The sequence below is a fragment of the Nanorana parkeri genome, unplaced genomic scaffold (genome assembly GCF_000935625.1).
Source record: "Nanorana parkeri isolate BGI_ZX_2015 unplaced genomic scaffold, ASM93562v1 scaffold411, whole genome shotgun sequence".
Lineage (NCBI taxonomy): Eukaryota > Metazoa > Chordata > Amphibia > Anura > Dicroglossidae > Nanorana > Nanorana parkeri.
Genome location: NW_017306679.1, coordinates 622,230 through 641,756, shown reverse-complemented (window position 1 = coordinate 641,756; position 19,527 = coordinate 622,230). Strand labels below are relative to the sequence as shown.

The 19,527-nt window shown below is 45.0% G+C and overlaps 1 long non-coding RNA gene across 1 annotated transcript; it reads left to right on the top strand.

The window, feature by feature from the left end:
- Window positions 1-1,469: 1,469 nt before the first annotated feature.
- On the top strand, window positions 1,470-17,273 carry LOC108789619. The gene is made up of 3 exons (XR_001941411.1): window positions 1,470-1,563; window positions 7,132-7,135; window positions 17,262-17,273. It is a non-coding gene; the product is annotated as an uncharacterized LOC108789619 (long non-coding RNA).
- Window positions 17,274-19,527: the final 2,254 nt, after the last annotated feature.

Sequence of the window (19,527 nt, the reverse complement as noted above, 5' to 3'; positions counted from 1 at the left end):
TAAGGATGGCATGCTGACCACAGCTGTAAGAGTTGCATTCTTCCTATTGACCACCAATGTATGGGACATTTTTCTCACTGACCCATGATGAATTGTTTTTAGCAGGTTCCTCTAGACCTGAAAACTAATTCAAGGCTTCCTCTGGGATAAAAAGTTTGAAAAGGGCTGGATTAATGTATGTCTAAAATAAGGGTTGGTGTAATTAGACATTTAGCAAAAGCTAGAGCCCCACTGGTATTCAGCCTCCCTGCAGAGGAGGTTATTGCTGATGCTGTGCGTAGGTTTTATCGGCACCCAAGTTAACAGGGCTCAGGAGTTCTAAAGCCAAACCTTTACACTACCCAGTAAAGTACATAGGATGCATTTTGCTGCACATTGTACTAATGCTGCAAAATGCATGGGAAAAGAGTATATTGTTTTAAATAGTAAGCGTTCACATCAGTGAGCTGAGTTGAGAAAAAATAGTCCTGCAAGTCACATTATGGGTATGTTGACCCGCATTTGCCATTTAAGTCCATACAACCCGGGGTCTTTAAAAAAACAGAGAGCGACACATCTAAAGCTCAGTCTTCTTTGGATCCACCAGAACTATACAATAGAAGCCCTACCTAAACAATTTATTCAATGTGTATGCACTCGGGTACTCTCATACTCAGGGCCTGGATTTACTCTCTTTGCTGCCCTACGGCCAGGTTTACCTAAATTATTATTATTATACAGGACTTATATAGCGCCAACAATTTGCTCAGCGCTTTACAAAATAGTGGAGACAGTACTGTTACAATTCAATTTACAGTACAATACAGTTTCAGAACAATAGGGTTGGGAGGGCCCTGCGCGTGAGAGCTTGCAATCTAGTAGGAGGGGCAAGTGATACAAAAGGTAATAATTGTTTGGATTGAGTTATTGGGGGAAGTAAAAGCCAGTTATGTTGAGATGAGGTAGGCTTCCCTGAAGAGATAGGTTTTTAAGGATCGCCTAAAGGTGGGCAGCGTAGGAGATAGGTGGACAGAATGGGGTAAGGAGTTCCAGAGGATGGGGGACACTCTGGAGAAGTCCTGGAGGCGAGCATGGGAGGAGCTAATGAGAGAGCTAGAGAGCAGGAGGTCTTGAGAGGAGCGGAGAGGACGGTTTGGGTGATATTTTGAGATGAGCTCAGTGATGTAGGTTGGGGTGGAGTTGTAGATGGCTTTGTATGTTGTTGTTAGTATTTTGAATTTTTTTCGTTGGGCAAGTGGGAGCCAGTGGAGGGATTGGCATAGAGGGGCGGCAGACACTGAACGGTTGGTAAGGTGGATGAGTCTGGCAGCAGCATTCATAATAGACTGAAGGGGGGATAGGCTGCTTAGTGGTAGGCCAACAAGTAGGGAGTTACAGTAGTCGAGACGAGAGATTACAAGGGAGTGAATTAGAAGCTTTGTGGTTTTGTTTGTTAAAAAGGGGCGTATTTTGGAAATCTTACAGAGGTGGAGTCGGCAAGATTTGGATAGTGATTGGATGTGGGGCTGAAAGGAGAGCTCAGAGTCAAGGATAACACCGAATACCCTGACTTGATGGGAGGGGGTTGATCGTAGTGTTGTTGATTGTGATGGGGAAGGGAACATGGAGAGGAGGAAAAATTATAAGCTCAGTTTTTGACAGATTGAGTTTGAGTTAGTGGTGTGACATCCATGCTGAGATGTCACTGAGTAGACCGCGACCGAGGTCTGTGACCGAGTGCCCGACTTTTCATAGGGGGTGACACCAAAATGACTGTCATTGGTGGCACCCGGGTGCGGGCCGCACCCCCCTTGTGAAGCCACTGCTTCGCGGGAGTGGCCCCATACAGCCATGCAAGTCGCACGGATCTGTACGGGCCGGCTCTTTGCAGTGTGAATGAGGTATTAAGGAATTGTAGAATTAGATTGTAAGGTGTACGGGCAGCTTCAAAAACACGTGAATGCATGTCAACGTATCGCAAACAAACGCTTGTCTGGTGTGAACCGAGTCTTAGAGTAGAAAGTGTTTATTTCATATTGGTTTATTTTTTTATTTATCTTATTAAAAAAATAACCATATCTACAACCTCCCGGTTATGGAACAATCCTTCTGCTTTATGTGCTTCTCATTTCTTCTGTAGCGGAGGTGTTCCTATACAGACTGCAGCGTCCAGTTGTCATATTAATTATTACACAGGCTAATGACTGAAACAGACAAAATAAGGAGGGGGTGGAGGGGATTCAAGAGTCCTTTCTTGATGCTCAAAGATTTAGCAAAGGAGGCCTGCAATTGGTCTGCAGGAATAGTCTGACAAGGCATGGAAGATAGGTTTCATACAGCCAGGCAATTGAGAAGGGGGGAAGAGGTTTGTGAATAGACCCCACGCTTCTTTTCTAAACTCTCTTGCTGAGAAAAAAATTTACTGCATCTTGAATACAGGCCTGATCTTGAATGCTATACCCAGCAGAGAAAGAAAAAAATGCACCATTTATCGAAAGTTTTTTTTTTTCCTCCGGCTATTCATGTCTTGTGTGGAGAGAATCAGCTGGATTTGTTTACCATGAAAGACTTTTATTTTATTTTCGCTCCTAGTTAGGAAAAAGTAGTGTCCCAGAGCCCAGGCCACGTCTAGGCTAACAAAACGACCTGCAGCAAATCTATAGATGATTCTAATGTTATAGATGAACAATTTTATCCTGTTGTTCAAGAAAACAAGTTTTTGTCACACTCTTAAGAAGGGAAAAAACAGCTTTTGCAAATATGAGGCCAGTTTGGTTTAAAGCAATTATAGTGATAACCAGTAAAATAAATAAATAAATAAAAAGCAATGCACAAAAGGTTAGCAGCACAATGCATTTCAATTGAGGTGCTAACTGGGGGTAATAGATCTTTAACCTCCTGTTGGTCAGATTAACATGCCGATAGTCCTGAGCAATAAACATTTGGGGCTCTAGGGGTGACAGTTTGAGGAAATAGATATAAAAGCAATAATTCCTCACTAACCTACTCTCACTCCCCCCTTCCTCCAATTATACATACACATACATAAAATAAAATAAATATTAACCTACTTACATAAATGTTGTAATATAGATAATATAACTATTCCCCATCGGCAAGGAGAGAGTTAATTGCTTGACCCATTCTATTCTTGTGTCCCATGTCCTCACTAAATCATAGGATGGTAAGGGGGTGTTTTGTCCTGATACACAGGTGGGAGGTGGAGAACAGGCACAGAGTTGGGCACACAATTAACCCTGTTCCTGCTGATAGTAGTAACATTAAGGCCTTATTCACACGGGCAACTGGGGGCACACGCCGGCATGAATCTAGTTTTTCTTGCTGGCAGATCTAAACACTGCATGCTCACAGTGTGTGTGCAAACAGCCATGCTACCACTGTTTCACATAACTGCTCGTCAATCGTAATTAATGCAGAATAGAGCCTCTTGCCGTCCCTATAATTAGCCAGCCTGAGGCATTTGCAGTCCATAAACCCATCGCACTCGGAACCGCTGTTCCAAACTAGTAAAGTGGGTGCTGCAGCTGCTGATGACAACCGCCTCAATCAGAAATATATATCTTTTTATTTCTGTTGACTCGATTTCCTCTGCCTGTGTAGTACAGGCCCGATGATCCTAGTTAAGTCACCCTTGGCATATTGGTGCTACCTTTTATTAATGCTGTGGGACATGCTAGATTCCATTCAGAGTACTTCTCAGGTCTGCCCAATGCCGTTATATTATTTCCTATTGTTGGGGCCCCTATACAACGGTTCTTCCTACCTCTTTGTCTATGTTATTCTTATGTATTGTTGATTCTATGGTTTTTGTACCTTGTTCTAAAAAACTATTTGAAAAATTTAAATAAAGACTTTGTAAAAAAAAAAAGAAAAAAGAAATAGAAATATAGACACCGGCACTCCAATAGGAAATCAAATACAATTTATTGATGTATAAGCCGCATAGCATGATACAGTCGGTGCAGCATTTCGGGGTCTCACAGGATCCCCTTCATCAGGCAGAAAGAAGCTGCTTCTGCCTCATGAAGGGGATCCTGTGAGACCCTGAAACGTTGCACATGGAGCAATCTGTGACGTTGTGTCCAGTGTCCCACCCAGCTCACTGAGGTCACTGGTTGTAAGGAGCTGAGTGGGATGCTCTGGCTGGCATCCTGCCCAGCTCCTGGTAACCAGTGATGTCAGTGAGCTGGATGGGACGCTGGACAGAGCCAGACCCAGAGGTATTGTGCATCACCCATGCACCACATCCCCCTCCCAGTAACGTGCTCCACCAGTGATACCCTTTTACACACCTTACTCTTTTACACATCTTACTCAGGTGGCAGACTTTGCATCCATGGTGTTTCTGGGTAGTTTCTGGCTGCACAGAAACGTCACAGCTAATCAGTCACTTTGTATGCAGCCAAGGCACAGACTACAACTGCGTCCAGAGGCCGCGTTTAGTGTGGACTAGCACTGAATGCAGTGAGTGAGGGTTACATTTTCAACGCTGTTTGGAAAGGTTGACACTAACAGCCTTCCCCCTCAATTCCTGTCTCAGTGACTGGTGTCACAAGGACAGGAAATTAAGGGATATTCCCCAACACATGCTTTAACAAGTGAGTCTTGTGCAAGGCCTGAAACCTTGCACTGTGGTGTGATTATATGAAGTAATTCCCTTTGACTTGTTAATGAGTTATGGTTACAGCACCTACCCAAGGATGTACTCAGATGTGATATCCAATTTAGTTATAATCACCTGAACCGCTGAGCCGGCAGCCTGCTTCTCTGGTCACTGAAGCCTTTTCCTCCTACACTGCAGCATTGGAATGTTGCTTGGTATTCTCCCATCTATACACTGTGTATAGAATTTGATGGTTTGTGGGACCTTAGACCACTGCAGACTGCTAGACAAAAAAAAAAAAGCAGTTAACCCTTGCAGTGTGAGGGTAGCCCCACTCCAAGGGTTAATAAAAAATTCTGCTTTAAGCACATGCAGTAGTAGATTTGAAGATTCATGTTGTCCTTTGTAAGCAGGGGCGTAACTACAAATCACAGGGCCCCATAGCAAAATTTTGTATGGGGCCGCGTGATTGCTAGTTGCAGAGCCCCAGTGGAGAGTGACCCTGCAGAGCCCACCATAGACTCTCTATAGTGGGCTCTGCAGGGTCTGAGATCTCCTACCTGTCAGCGCCTCTGCTATCGACGGGCCCCGCCTTCTCTTACATCACCGGTCGCTGGCCAGTGATGTAAGAGGAGGCGGCCCCCGCCTACATTCCGAACATAGCCCTCGTCTGCCGCAGCGGCTGGCTGTCACTGACCCAGCTCCGCAGCGGCTATGAGGCAAATGTGCCGTGGCCGCTGCTGAGCTGTGTCTGTGACAGCCAGCAACCCCACATGCCATAGCGACCCAGGCGGCCCTGGCCGGGCCCCCCTGTGTCCGGGCCCCATATCGGCCGCCTAGGTCGCTATGGCGATTGTTACGCCACTGTTTGTAAGCCATCCCAAAATAGGTGTTTTCTTTGTCACTTCCAGCAGCCTGGTAGGGTGCTTAATATGAGAGAAGATTCACTGATCAATGTCCAATTGCTCTGTCCAATGTCCAATCACTGTAGCTGGCCATACACCTTACAATTATCTGCTGATTTTTTGTGGTCAGATGGAAAAGGTGCAACAGATTCCTCCATCTACACTTAACTGTGTGGATGGAGTAATCTCGACCTGGGCCAATCTGTTGCACTTTTTCTATCTGGCCACAGAAAATCTGCAGATAATTGTAAGGTGTATGGGCACCTTAAAGGTGCCCACACACCTTACAATTTATCTGCAGATTTTCTGTGGTTAGATGGAAAAAGTGCAACAGATTGGCCCAGGTGGAGATTACTCCATCCACACAGTTAAGTGTAGACGGAGGAATCTGTTGCACCTTTTCCATCTGACCACAGAAAATCTGCAGATAGTTGTAAGGTGTGTGGGCAGCTTAAGGCAAAGTTAAAAAAAAATCTTTTGGACTTCACTCTATAATTTCAATAATGCAGTTGAATGAGTGTGGAAATGGCTAATACAATGGTTGTGCATGTGCAAGTTCACTGATGTGGAGCAATACCATGTTTCTGTAAAGCTGGCTACAAAAAAACCCAGCAACAGTGGGAGATTCCTCCATCCATGCTATTTAGTGTGGATGGAGGAATCTGTTAGTTTTTATCCATTCAGCCCAAACGCTGAACAGAAAAAAAAAATCTAGTAGTGTACACCCAGCAGTCTGTCAGTGTTATTACAAGGACATGGCCATGTTGAATGATCCTCTGCAGCACCCAGATACAGAGCAGAGTTGAGTGGTCTAATGCAGCCTCTATGCAGCCAATAGACTGCTGTGTCAAAAGTATAGATCATTTAAAAGCTGAACTCTAGGCAGATGTAAAAGACACAAATGAATACAGCTCCGTAATCAATAATAAATCAATAAATATGTTTTTCAAATTTAAGCAGTGTTAGTACCTGAATCTATATCAATAAATAATCTGTGCTATGGTCATATAACTTAATCTAAGATGGTTGTGTTACCGCTGCAGAGCTAAAAAAAAGTGTCAAAAGATATACACTATATTGCCAAAAGTATTGGGACGCCTGCCTTTACACGCACATGAACTTTAATGGCATCCCAGTCTTAGTTCAATATTGAGTTGGTCCACCTTTTGCAGCTATAACAGCTTCAACTCTTCTGGGAAGGCGTCCACAAGATTTAGGAGTGTGTCTATGGGAATGTTTGACCATTCTTCCAGAAGTGCATTTGTCAGGTCAGGTACTGATGTTGGACGAGAAGGCCTGGCTCGCAGTCTCCGCTCTAATTCATCTCAAAGGTGTTCTATCGGGTTGCAGGCCAGTCAAGTTCCTCCACCCCAAACTCGCTCATCCATTGCTTTATGGACCTTGCTTTGTGCACAGGTACGCCGTCATGTTGGAAAAGGAAGGGGCCATCCCCAAACTGTTCCCACAAAGTTTGGAGCATGAAATTGTCCAATATGTCTTGGTATGCTGATGCCTTAAGAGTTCACTTCACTGGAACTAAGGGGCCAAGCCCAACCCCTGAAAAATAACACCACACCATAATCCACCCTCCACCAAACTTTACACTTGGCACAATTCAGTCAGGCAAGTACCGTTCTCCTGGCAACTGCCAAACCCAGACACGTCCATCAGATTGCCAGACAGAGAAGCGTGATTCATCACTCCAGAGAACACGTCTCCACTTCTCTAGAGTCCAGTGGTGGCGTGATTTACACCACTGAATCCAAAGCATTGCACTTGGTGATGTAAGGCTTGGATGCAGCTGCTCGGCCATGGAAACCCATTCCATGAAGCTCTCTATGCACTGTTGTTGTGCCAGTCTGAAGGCATACACAAAGTTTGGAGGTCTGTAGCTATTGAATCTGCACGCTTCAGCATGCGCTGACCACGCTCTGTCATTTTACGTGGCCTACCACTTTGTGGCTAAATTGCTGTTGCTGTTGTTCCCAGTTGCTTCCACTTTGTTATAATACCAATAACAGTTGACCGTGGAATATTTAGTAGCAAGGACATTTCACGGATGGACTTAGTGCACAGGTGGCAACCTATCACGTGTCCCAATACTTTTGGCAATATAGTCTATATGCAAAAATACCCTGCGCTGACAACCCTCACTGAACAATTTACAAGCACAGGGTATTTTTGTATATATGAACAACTGCATCTGACCTAGTATTAGCCTCTTGAAGTACCTGAGAGCTGGGGAGTGAGAAGCAGCACATGAAGCCTTTCAGGTGTGCTTCAATGCATGGAGCATGCTAATAGGAGGAAAGAGCAGGGTGACAGAGAGATGAGCTCATTGATGTGCTGCTTCTCATTTCACTGTCCAGTTACAGGGTGGGGAGGGGACCTGTAAGTGATACTGATAAGGACATCTGACTTTCATGATATATATATAATTGTTTTGGGTCAGTGGTTCAAAAAGTATTGACTCCAGCTTAACAGTCAGGCAAGTATCATTATCTGAAGAAGGTCACAAATGACAGCCCCAATTCATTGCTGTAACGAAAGGTTTACTTTGGTTTATCTGGACAAGGACAGACACAACATTAATATTATACTTGAAATGATGGGCTGCTGCATGGTCATACTTGCTTCTGTTTGTTTGTGAATATGGAGACACTTTACAGTTTCTCTGTGACACATTCGGAGATTTGCTGTGATTAAATAGATCTTGCTATGGCCAAATACTTGGCAGCTTTGTCGGCAATTCTGGAGCTTTCCAGCTTTCATCCACAGCAATCTGCTACCCATCGTCTCAATTGTTTGCAGATTTTGGTATCCAAGTGATTGAAATTGCTTTGTAAATTGATTTAAAAATGCTTTTTGCCTGGCATTGCTCTTTTCAATTTCCAGCAGTCTGATTTGTGTTTGTTTGTTATGAACTGGTAAATAAATTCAGCTATGAGTTACAGATCGCTGTGGTTTAAAGCCTAACAAAGGCCAAAACAATTGCAGCATTCCATAGATATCTTAAGCTGCCCATACACTGTGCAAAATTCGTCTGGTTCCTGATAAACCGGGTTGGAATTCACTCAGTGGATGGCTTTTTCAATGATGACATGGTTGAAGGAGCTGAGTGGGACACCATCCAGAGTTTCCCAGGTTGCTAAGAGCCTGGTGGGAAGATGTGTATGGCGCTTACACATCTCCCCGTCTAGCTCTTAGCAATCTGGAACACTCTGTCCAGAAAGGAGGCTGCAGGCACACTGCAAACATTGTGCAACAAAGCGGCCATTCCGCTCCGGCTGCCGCCCCCCCCTCCCCCCCCCACCCACGTGAGCCAAAGAGATGCTGCCTAAGGCAACAGCCTCATGGTGCCTCATTATACGGATGGCCCTACCTCCTGGGATGCATGATGTCAGTATTCTAGGAGCCTGGGGGAGGATGGGATGTCTTATCTTGGTGAGAATCCTGGAAGTGCCAGGAGGGGTGTCAAAGAAAAAAGGTATTTTGGGGAAAATAAATAAAAATTATTTCGAGAAGGAGGTAGGAGTGCAACAAAGTAAAATGTGTGGAGAGAATGAAGGTCCGCTTTAACCAGTCCTAACATTGTTCCTGTGCTCCTTTATGCTTATTGTAGTTTTAGGCCTCATTCACACTGGGAGTACACGTCCGTGAGGCAAGTACGGGTCCGATCTGGGGAGGGACAGGTGCTGCGTCTGATTGCGCTCAGCAGCCTATTCTTCCCTATGAGAGGACGCGGCTGGCTGTACCCTGCCATCCGTGCGGGTACGGATGTCCGCACTTGGACGCAGACAGAATGCATCCTATCTGTGTCCAAGTGTGGACACACGTACCTGCACGGATGTGCCGTTCAGGTGTGCGTGTAACAGCAAACAGCTGCATCCTCCCATAGGGAAGAACAGGCTGCTGCGTGTAATCACATGCAGCACTTGTCCCGCCCAGAATCGGCCCATTTACGGGTTTGCACGCAGCACGGATGTGTATGCCCCATGTGAATGAGGCATTATTGTCATCTCTGCTTGTGTCCTACTATCGCAAGTGGTGTTCTGATCATTTGCACTGTTGTCAAAAATCAGAAAGTATTTAGCCAGTCCTAAAGTGGCCAAGCAATTAAACCAATTTCACTGAAACCAGTCATCACTGTCAGACTCAGAAGAATCAGTGGGTCTCTGTGGTCCAATCAGTCATTCATGGACATACAGATGTCACTCCACCAACCATTTTACCCTGCGTGCGTGATATAACTACCTATACGAATTCTAATATAATAAAATCCTAAAGGCCTCTGCCTGACTGAATACAAGGATAATTAAAAGATATAAACTCAACTGCTGAAATCTTATTTAAGTTTTGACATGCTTTTCAATCTGCAATCTTAAAGTGACATTAAAGGATAATTCCCCCTCCCCCCAATATTAGTGTATGGATTTACCTAATCAGCAAATACCGGCATTACAAAGCCTGATATAACTCGTCACGTACAGTGTACGTGGCCAGTCATATAGGCACAAAGTGACAAGACGTACACTGTACGTCTCCCGTCACGTAGGGGTTAAATGATGCCTCTTAATCCAATCATCTTCTTCTTTAGTGTAGTTTTCAGATGTCCCTCCAGCACTAGTGCGGGTCTCCGATCCAGCCCTGACTCCTCCGTCCTCCTTTTCTCTGATGTCCCACGGAGTCTGTGTGGGTGCGCACTGCTCCATAGACGTAAGGTGCCTATACACCTGCCGATTATTGTATGATAATCGCGGGTGATCCCGCGATCCTACGATAATCGGCAGGTGTATAGGCAGCGTGCGACCTCTTCTACTATAAGGTCGCAATACATTCGTCTTCCGCGCATTCTTGAAAACCTGCCGAAAATCGTACAATTTTCGGCGGGTTGGTGGCGTGGTCGGGAGATGAATGCCGCACAGCGGGGAGGCTTGCGATGATCGCAAGTACGATCTGCCTGTCCAAGATGGGCAGATCATACGAAATTTTAATTATCTCACAACCATCGCACAACGAATGGCCAGCTTTACCTCGTGTCTCTCCTCGTCTCCTGGGTGAACATCTGAACTGCACATGCACCCACCCCAAGATCCTTTGCGGCCGCACAAGACTCTTCAGATGTTCGGACGGGAGTGTGCGGCGAAGACACAGGTAAGTTTAAACCTGTTTGAAAAGGTGTTTTAAAAAAAAAAAACTAGCAGTAAATGTATGCAAAAGCACACTGAGGGTTTACTAACCCTTTAAATCTGCAGACTATGTTACAAGAATACCTAGTGATCCTGCCATGAAGCTCACCATTCAGGTTCTTCCTGTTATAGGGGGACAACAGTCCCCCATGTGTGCTCCTGCATTGTCACACTGTCACATGCTCATCTGTTTGAGACTGAAAGTGACCAGGGTGACACACATTCAGCAGGTATGGTCCTCTGTTTTCGCTATCAGGAAACTGGTCCAGAGCAATGATTTGCAGCTCATGCTGAAGTGAATGCATGTACACAGGAAGTGGCTGAATAAAGCTGGCGATCAGCAGCACTGAGATGTATAGGGCTCCATTCACACTTGCGAATGGGGTCAATTAAGTAAGTCCCACAAATTGCTCAGTGGGAGTAATGTGAAAAGCTGCATCCAGAGGCAATCAGCCACAGGTAATCCCAGCATGTCTGCTTACATGCGAATGGATGCAAACAGCTGAGGGCACTGTCAGTTGCCATCGCTTTGTATAGCGCTTCCCAACTGTTCACATGAGTATCACAGAGCAATTTGTAAAATTTACCAAATCAGTCCCATTTGCAAGTGTGCCTGGGGCCTTACAGGATAAAAAAAAATGGTAAACATAGTATGCCATGAAAAACAGCTTTAGCAATCTAAATGTCAGTGTTTTAATGTATTGATAGTATATGTTTTTAGTGATAACTTGTCTTTGCCTTTATATTGTTGTTGCTGCTGGATATGAAACATTTTAGCCGTTTTATTTGCTAACCTTGTACTTGGAATGATGGTTTGTACCTCAAGAAGCAGCTTTAATGAGCACATTTATTGGTGTCCAAAGTTCACTCCATTGAAAGGTCTGTTGGGCGTTATTTTCAATGTACCTTTGTCTAGAGGAAGAAGGAGGGAACATGTCTAGGTGTCATAATGAAAACATCCCTAGCACCCTGGCATACACTTCTTCACAAATAAACTCCTGGGCAAGGGGCAAGGCAAAGCTCTCTTACCTGATTCTGGGCATGTTCACTCCAATTGCGTTGCGTTCCAGTGCGGGTACTGCTGGAATGCACTGCAATCGCTCACAAAACTTCCACCTTTATTCTGAGGTGGGAGGGGGTGTGGCGGTGCATTGAAGTCAAGGCACCGCAGCCACGCCCCGCGCCCGCAGTGCGATTGGACGCGTGGCAAAACATTGCCTGCATTCCGTTCCACTGCAAATGCAAAAAATGCTGCATGCTCTATTTTTTGCGTTTGCAGTGGAACGGAACACAGGGAATGTTTTGCCATGCAACCGATCGTACTGCGGGCGGAGTGCGTGGCTGCGGTGCCATTTACTTAAATGCACGGCCATGGCCCCTCCTGGCCCAGAACCAAGGGGCATGTTTTGTGAGTGATTGCGGTGCCCTCCAGCAGCTCCCGCTCTGGAACACACCGCAATTGGGGTGAACAAGCGCTCAATGATAAAGAAGGTGGAACTTCACAGCTGTCAAGAGAAACAAGTGCTACATTATATCAGGAAACACATCCACACCAAACAAATTGCAACAGTAAACTTTTACTGGTAATAACCACTTACTTTTGCTACAATGAAAAAAGGAAAAGCCTTCAAGAAACTCTATACTGGTCTTGATAAGGTAAAATCATATGAAGAGCTCTTACTAACCTCAACCAATAAGAGAACTTCTTAAGGTTATTAGGTTAAAAATGCTGATTTGTGGCTGGTTAAAAAGAACTAGAATGTTTCTCTTTTTATTTATTTTTATTAATAACCTTGATGAAGTAATTATTGTAACTGTGTAATTATCTCTCTCTCTCTCTATCTGTCCTGTGTATAATATATATATTAGGGATGCACCGATACCGGTAATTTGGTACCGAGTATGAGTACCGATAATTTTTTTCGGTACACGCCGATACCAATTACCGACTAACGGAAGTCCCATTCAGGAAGCCAGGTGGCGTGTAATGACTCGCCACCCAGCTTCCCGATAAACAAGAAAGTCCCCTCTTACCTTGGTATGTCCAGCCTCTCACCCCGGGGGCCTCTCCAGCCAGAACGTGGCCTTCCTCCGTTACCCAGCCGGAGCCGTCTGGCCGGCCAATCAGTAAGCCAGGCGCCGTGTAATGACGCGAGGCCCTGCTTTCTGATTAGCCAGGAGGCCAGCTCCATGCTCCCTCTGAGGAATCTCCCACTGGGCCAAGCTTCAGTATCATGATAGTCGGCCCCACTGGCTGTCAAAATACCTGAACAATGCCTGCATCCAATCAAATTGTTCAGCTTCCCGATAAACAAGAAAGTCTCCTCTTACGCTTTTTCCATCTGACCATAGAAAATCTGCAGATAATCTATAGGTGTATGGTCAGCTTAAGACTGGTCCCTTCAGCCTGGCTCCCTTTCTGCTGCAGTGTTCTAAGGATCCTCGAATCATCATGTCCAATACACTGTGTATTGGACATGAGGACACCGAGGGACATTACAACGCTGCAGCATAGTCTAGCCAGCCAGCTCGAGGATAAAAACGTTGTTGTTTTAGCACCTAGATAAAAATGAGCAGTTAACCCTTGCAGTGCAGGGTGGCCCCACTGCAATGGTTAATAAAAGTTTTGCCTGAACATTTGCATAGAACATTTTTTTTTTCAAACCTATGCCAGTTTACTGCTTACCTTTGACCCATTTCAGGTTATTCACTGAGTTTGAACTTGAACCCGTTCACTCCAGGTGCGTTGGACTGTGCTGGGCTGCCTTGCCAAGCGTGGTACCAATGCATGGACAAGTCAGCTTACCTTGTTTTCTTTTAAATCAGTTCACACCACCGCATTGTGTGTGTGTGTGGGGGATGCTATGACGTCACGCATCAGCCTGACACTTCATGGCCAGGCAGGGGGTGATCTCCTGATAACTCAGCTCCTATCTTGATGTGCTGCACAGACTGGCGGCACTGCCAAAGCTCTGCTGCCTGATTACAGTTCATTGTGTGTGACTAATGGGGCGACATTGTTTTTTATTACTCCCTCCCCCCCCTTGCCTTGTAACCTGTGCAATAGAAAAGTGACAGGTGCATGGGAAGCCTATCAACTTTTATCACACATGCCAGAGAGTGGATTGCGATTGCTATTCTTTTGACTTATTGTTTTCGGAACACAGGAAGCACAGTTCTCCAACAGAAATATAAATGGCTTTAAAATGAGCCTTTCTATATGAAAAACTACTTCTATAGATGTCCCGCTGTAGAAAAAGGGAAATGGGAAGTGGTATTTGTTAAAATGATGATACGCCATAATCAGTTTCACCCAGATGTATAGTATAGTAGGATTTATAAAGCCAACGGATACCCAGATGTGACAGATTTACAAAGAACAGAGTTTAGATGTGTAGTGTTCTTATATCTCGTTCATTCCAATGGGGAAAATTTGCATGCACGAACACAGATCTGTAGACTTTTAACCATTTTGCTGTCAGAGCTGTTTTTGTGTTTTTTCCACACATCTTAAAATCGACATTTTAGGCCTGAAAATGACTGAAACACTCCTGAGTTAAATGTTTCCTGAGACAGAGGCCCTGTCGAATAAAATGGTGGCAGTTGCAAATGTTTATGTCTCATGATATTAGCGCGACTCTTTCTCAAGCCCAGCATTTCAGTAAAAAAAATATTGCAGTTCATTTTAGTGCACAAAAAAGCACAATATGATACGTAATTTTTTTTGTAACATATAAAAGATGAGGTTATGCCGAGTAAATAGATACCCAACATACCAAGCTTAAAAATGTCCATAGGCAACACTTTAAAAGCCCATACAGGTCATCAGTTCAGAGTTAACCATGAATATTGATCAGCTTCTTTCCCGGCTTCACTGGCCGGGGAATTACAGCTCAGAAGCTGGAAGTGATGCAATCAGGGTTCATTCAGTGGGGAGGAGAACAGTGAACTGACATTGACTGGTCTCTATCCCTGCTACCCACCCAAACCTGTGATGCTGGTCTCAGGCCCACAGTGGAGGCAGCGGAGCCTGGAATGCAAGGCAGAGGTGTCTGGAGGAGGCAATGCAGTTTACCGACCCCTGCAAGCAATCTGGCGGATTTTCAGTTACGGATCGGAACGCAGCACCTGTATGCATCTCCCCATGAAAAACAATACACCTGTGAACAAAAAATTTTCTGCAGTGCTGCAGTGATTAGTGGGTATGGTGAACGGTGAGAGTTCCTAAACAACATGGTTTCTCTGCAACGCAATGGACTCAGGTCTCTGCAACGCAATGGACTCAGGATTCTGAAACTTATCTGTCAGAATGCCATTCTGCAGCGGGAGTTTGTCGCTAACGGATGGGTCCGCGGGTGTTGTTTTTTTAAACATTAATTCTATTTATTTTTTCTTGTTTTTTTTTTATTTCGTCAAGTCGTCATCGTTGTGGACAACGCTTGACATCGTGATTGACCCTAGGATTAATTCCGTGGACCATTTTTGTTTTTTTTTTCAAATAAAGGATTTTTTTCGAAAGTCTGGCGTCTTTTTTTACTATTTTACTTTAACCCTTTAGTGAACGGGTAGGGGTACAAGTACCCCTTACTCATTCACAAGGGGGGGCCACATCTGGGTACCCCTTTATTAAAGGGGTACCCCGATGTGAATAAGCCTTCCTGCCCGCATCCCCACAACCAATGCCCCAAGCCTTGTGAGGAAGACGTCCTTGTCCCCATCAGCACGGGAACAAGGTGCTTTTCCAGGGACGACCCTGGAAAAGCACCCTCCCGGTGCAAGGGCATGTGGCCTGGTATGGCACGGAGGGGGCGCTCACTTGTCTCCCCCTTTCCTGCCCTGCCAGGCCTGTGCTCGGATCACGGGTCTGGTTGGGAATTTTAGGGGGACCCCACTTTTTCCCCCCCATTTGTGGGGGTGGGGTTCCTCCTTCAAATTCCTACCAGACCTTAAGGGCCTGGTATGACTTTGAGGGGGAACCAGGATAAAGAAGAGGATCTTGCTGCACTCCTTACCGGATATTCCCAGTGATAGGGTGCTCGTAATGACTGTAACATTTGGTGATCCTGAAAGGATTTTCGGTGTGCTGGTGACATTCTTCACCACTAATCTTTGAGGGGGAACCCCCACGCTTTTTCCCCCTTTTTTAAAAAATGGGGTCCCTCCTAACTATCCTACCAAACCTAAAGAATCTGGTATTGTTTGGGAGGGGGAACCAAAAGCTTTTTCTCTTTTTTTCTTTTCTTAAAATCATTTTTTAGAATTTTTTTACTTTTCTTTTAATATATCTTTTTTTAACATCTATTCAAATAGTTTTTAAAGTTTTTTTTCCCCATTTATTTATTTACATTCTTTCTATTCTGCTCCCTACCTCGGAGGTAGGGAGCAGAATAGCCGACTGTTCACTCACTAGCGTTCGGCCCCTATGAGAATAGGAGAGAACGGCAGCGAGTGAGCTGCTGGAGCTGCGGCTTAGCCGATGCAGATGTTGGATCGGCTGAGTCGAACTCCTTCTGCAATTTGGCTGACCGAAGGCAGCCGATGTACAGCTGATTTCAGCCGATGTACGTTCAGCCGTACAAAGCTGAAGTGAATAGTCAAACTTCGTCCGCCTCTGTTCACTTCGGCTCGGTTATTCACTCGGCTGCCTTTGGCAGCTTTGTGAATAACCCTCACAGACTGAATACACTTTGTAGCACGTGTTTAGTGAAATGCATGTAAATACAATGCAGTCCAGATTCTTCCTTCCCAGTTCTGCTCCCAGATCCCAGCACGTGTGCAAGTGCTAACTTATCCTGGCATTCGGTGTGCAGTGCTGTTAGTGTCATAGGCTGGAAACCACTGATGAAGCCAGCAGTGCCAGTTCTAGTCTGTCCAAGTGATGTGTGGCAATGATCAGAGCACCAGTACTAGTCGCCCAGCCAGTGGAACTACAGTGATATAAGTGAATCAGACTTTATTTAATTAAACAAAATATTTCCATCTGGTTACTATGGGTTACTCCCGGCCTCGGATAGCACTGCATTCCTAGGAAAAGAAATATTCAAATGTGCCCTGCCAGCAATCTGATGCACACATCCCCATGGTGAATGCTTCCAGTCCCAAGCTGTTGGAAATGGTTGCTTGTGTGTGTAGTCATTCTGTGGATGGCTGCACGCAACAATATGAGATCAGAGATTGTAGTTCATGAGAGCAGGCTGATAGTGTTCACTTTGAACAATGTGTGCAAGGTGCAGATGACAACGAGCAAGTGGGTTTACACCTACTGAATATTTCATGTTGAAAAGTGAGCAGAATTATCTGCTGATAGGGAAAAAGACTGTCATTGCTTGCTAACAAAGCCAATAGGTTATTGTGATTGATTTGTTGAGTCGCTGTACACATGTTGTTGTGGAGTGTTGTGTAGATGTGCACATTATGTTGTAGTGTGTGTTGTAGCTGTACTCGTGCTGTTGAGGAGTGTCGAGCAGCTTGTATGCAAGCCAGTGCGTTGTGCTGTGTATCTGTACACAAGTTGTGGTGTGTGGATGTACACAAGTTGTGGTGTGGTGTTTGGATGTACACAAGTTGTTGTGGTGTGTTGTGTGCCTGTACACAAGTTGCTGAGGTGTGTTGTGTGGCTGTACACAAGTTGTTGTCCTGTGTTGTGTGGCTGTACACAAGAGGTGTAGACACTATGCATGAACAGTCTACACACTATACAAAAACAGAATATAAACAATGCAAGAACAGTATATAAACTACCCATAAACAGTATATACACTACCCATGAGAGGTATACACACTATGCATGGACAATATATACACACTACCCATAAACAGTTTACACACTACCTATGAACTGTATACACACTAGGCATGAGTAGTATAAAACCTACCCATGAGCAGTTTACAAATTATCCATGTACACATTACCCATGAGCAGTATGTACAATACTTATGAGCAATATACACACTATACATGAGCAGAATACACTCTACACTAGAACAGTATATACACAGTACCTATGAAAAGTATACTCCCTATACATGAGCAGTATACACATTACCCATGAGCAGTATACACCCTATACATGTGACATTACTTATGAGCAGTATACACCCTATACATGAGACATTACCCATGAGCAGTATACACCCTATACATGAGACATTACCCATGAGCAGTATACACCCTATACATGAGACATTACCCATGAGCAGTATACACCCTATACATGAGACATTACCCATGAGCAGTATGCACCCTATACATGAGACATTACCCATGAGCAGTATGCACCCTATACATGAGACATTACCCATGAGCAGTATACACCCTATAAATGAGACATTACCCATGAGCAGTATACACCCTATACATGAGACATTACCCATGAGCAGTATACACCCTATACATGAGACATTACCCATGAGCAGTATACACCCTATACATGAGACATTACCCATGAGCAGTATACACCCTATACATGAGACATTACCCATGAGCAGTATACACCCTATACATGAGACATTACCCATGAGCAGTATACACCCTATACATGAGACATTACCCATGAGCAGTATACACCCTATACATGAGACATTACCCATGAGCAGTATACACCCTATACATGAGACATTACCCATGAGCAGTATACACCCTATACATGAGACATTACGAATGAGCAGTATACACCCTATACATGAGACATTACCCATGAGCAGTATACACCCTATACATGAGACATTATGAGCAGTATACACCCTATACATGAGACATTACCCATGAGCAGTATACACCCTATACATGAGACATTACCCATGAGCAGTATACACCCTATACATGAGACATTATGAGCAGTATACACCCTATACATGAGACATTATGAGCAGTATACACCCTATACATGAGACATTACCCATGAGCAGTATACACCCTATACATGAGACATTACCCATGAGCAGTATACACACTATACATGAGACATTACCCATGAGCAGTATACACCCTATACATGAGACATTACCCATGAGCAGTATACACCCTATACATGAGACATTACCCATGAGCAGTATACACCCTATACATGAGACATTACCCATGAGCAGTATACACCCTATACATGAGACATTATGAGCAGTATACACCCTATACATGAGACATTACCCATGAGCAGTATACACCCTATACATGAGACATTACCCATGAGCAGTATGCACACTCTATCGGGGCTGATGATCGCTGGTTTGTGGCATAGGGTGACAGCTGATTACTTGTACAAGTTACTGTGACACTTTGTAGTGATGTGTAGTGATACAAAGTGCCAGAGTAACTTGTCCAAGTAGTCAGCCGTCACCCTATGCCACAAAGCAGCTATCATCAGCCCCGATATATTTCCCCATTCCAGCATCAGAATCACCAGTGTCTGTGCCCTCTGCTCCAGAATCCCAGAAATGGCTTGATGAATGGCATAATCAGGGGACAGCCCCGAGTGGCTTGCAGAAGGTATGTGCGAGTGTAATCAGGTGGCAGTGCCCACTGAATGTGGCTTGCGGCGTATCAGCTAGTCTAGTCAGGTGGCAGTGGCCGGGCATATCTTCCTGCCAAGTAAAAGCAGGTGGCAGTGCCCGCTCAGAGCAGGTCTCAGCCGCTGCCAGCCCCAAGCTCCGCCCCCTCTCGCTCCGTCTCCAGTTGTTTATTCAGCGCTCGCAGCGGCACGCGCCAGGCGCACGCACTGGAACAACAAACCCCAGAGAATGGAGCCCGGGGAGAGGGGCGGGGCCAGGCATAGCGCGTGGAGCTTGTGCCCATTGAAAAGGCGGCGGCGGCCGAGCGACCCTAGCCCCGCAG